Below are 2,702 nucleotides of genomic sequence, written 5' to 3'. Positions count from 1 at the left end.
AAAAAAAGAAAAAGAGAAATAAGAAAGAACGGAAAGAAAACAAAGAAAAAAAGAGAGGAGAAATAAGGAGAGAAGAGAAGAAAGAAGGAAAAAGAGAGAGAAAGATAGAAATTGATTTAAGAAAAGAAGAAAAGAATTTACCTGCAGAGAAGGATTCTATCTGGAAGGTGTCATTAGCTGATCTGGTACTTACATATGAGGCACTGTTCTTTCCACCTGTCTTTCCATAGTGGTTGCTTATTATTCCTATGCAGTTGCTTATTACTCCTGTGTTTTAATCTGTTTATCACATACTCTTAAAGATTTGCAGATTTTTGGCAATTTCATACTCTATTGCATATGCTTTGTCCAAAGACTGAAAATAGTGTTCCCAGGTCTCTAAATCTCAAGCAGATTAATTTGGCTGGTAGACTAAGAACTGCAGTTTTCCATTTACCACATATGCCAAAGCAGCCAGTATAATTACTGCAGAGATGAAATCCCCGTGAGAGGATCCTATCTCTGTCTATGCTATAACTACATTTAGGCTCTAGGTAATGGAGCATGGAGGCTCAACCTGGGAATTCTAGATTTCAGTCACTAAAATCCAGTGGCATGATCTGTACTGGCCTTTTATACAACTTGGATATTAAATTGGACAGGACATCGCCACCAATGGTTAACTTTTCAATTCCTAATGTTATATTGAAAATCTTACTGACAGGAGAAGAAAGAGTTGATATTTAAAGCCAAGAATTCATTAGTAGTATAATTTAAATCTTAAAAGTCTAATCAAACAATTATTAGTTCTAACCTAATTATGAACCAAAAAAAAAAAAAAAGGAAAAAACCCACTATAATACCACTACAGAAAAAGCCTTAATAATAAGAAGACAGTTACAATTATTATACAGACACTAGCTGGCATTTAGCCTTCTTGTCCATTTTTAAAACTACCTCTGCTGCTATTTGAGTCCTAAGCTTAGACAGGGAGAGGAGCATGACAAGCTGTCAGCACACACAGTCCTTTCATGGAGGAGTAGGATGTTGACGGCTTCTTTTTCGCCACTCTGGGATCCAGTGGCTGTCATTTTCTTTATATTTGCAAACATAAGACTGATCTCAACATACATGATGCTTTTTATATGTGTTAGATATGTTTTCTTTGTTCTTCTTAATGCTGTTAAAGTTGTTTAGCTCTCAGATCTGTGTTTCTTTTACTCACAGCTTGTAATATTCCTGAAGCGATAGCATCTCCAGTGAGCCAGTATCACAGTTGTTATCAAGTGGACCCTTCATTCTTCTGGGCTGGACAGCCCCAGTTCGCTCAGCCTGTCTTCACAGGGGAGGTGTTCCATCTCTCATACCATTTTTATGGACATCTTCTTGATACGCTCCAACAGGAATATGTCTCTTCTGTATTGATGATTCTACATATGGATGCAGTACTCCAGGTGAGATCTCACCAGCCCAGGGCAGAGGGCAGGATCACCTCCCTCACCCTGCTGACTGTGCTTCTACTGATGCAGGCCAGATGGACTCTAGTTATGGTGGAGCTGTGCTATAGGCCTCCTTGAAAATCTTAAATCTGTTCTACACAACAAACATTGCTTGAAAAGACTGCTTGTGAACAGCTATTTTCTGAAATGTATCAATTTCTTACCAGCTATCATGTAATTTGATCTTCTATCAGTTCAGTTCTCTCTAAACATGAGGCAATTGTGTGGAGATTTTCTAAGGGAAGATAAATGAAACATTTTTCCTTTAGAAAAATCACATAAAGTTGAGGCCTAAGCTGCTTAATTCAGGTAGCTAACTTAAGTTGACTGGATTTTCTTTTAGAAGCCTTCAAAGACATCTATCCTCTCCATTAACTATATATGAAATCACGGTATTTGCTTCAGAAGAAAAGGCTCACTAGACATTTGTATTAGGAATACTGAACACCATTCACAAACTTGTCTACTTGAGCATGAAATGACACAGGTCAGCCACGCAAGGAAACAAAGTCTAGCTTAAATCCTATTAAATCACTAGTTCAACGCATATGCTAAATATTTTTGGTAAATAATAATTACTTAGGTGATGGAAATAAAAAAAATTAAGAAATTTTCTGATGACGAAGTGAGAACAGTTTAAGCTGTGTGGAACACATGATTAACATTTAAAATAATTAATGAAAGAATTGGTTCAAATTCAACAAAGTAAGATTCAAGAAAAAGCTGTCGTGAAATATGCTTAGGAAGGAAAAATCAGTTATACATACAAAATAGAGTAACTGACTGGGAGATATAACTGTAAAAAAAAAACCTGACAGCTAAAGGTATGAATAGACCATCAACAGTAAGGTGTTGTAGCAAAGGCAAACGTTTTTCTGTAATATAGTAACAGTAATGTTGATGGCAAGACAATCAGGTAATTATTGCTCACTATCTAGTGCTAAGGGAGGCTGTACCTAGGGTACTATGCCCGTTTCAAGAAGATGAAGATAAATTGGATAGAATCCAAATGAGACTGCAGAAATGATTAGAGGCTAGAAGACATCTTCTCTAAGGAAAAGTTCTAAATAATTAGATTTGCTTATACTTGAAGAAAGAGAATGAAGTTATGAGAAAAAAGAAGGGGGTTGTGTGAGAGATGCGAGAACTGCCTTTAACCATAGTTAAGGTTAGGGCTGCAGAGATAAATTGGTCTTCAAGTCTACAGAGTTTGTAATACCAAAA

Source organism: Meleagris gallopavo, chromosome 2 (genome assembly GCF_000146605.3).
Source record: "Meleagris gallopavo isolate NT-WF06-2002-E0010 breed Aviagen turkey brand Nicholas breeding stock chromosome 2, Turkey_5.1, whole genome shotgun sequence".
Lineage (NCBI taxonomy): Eukaryota > Metazoa > Chordata > Aves > Galliformes > Phasianidae > Meleagris > Meleagris gallopavo.
The sequence above is the reverse complement of the archived record's forward strand: the minus strand, read 5'-3'. Positions refer to the sequence as shown.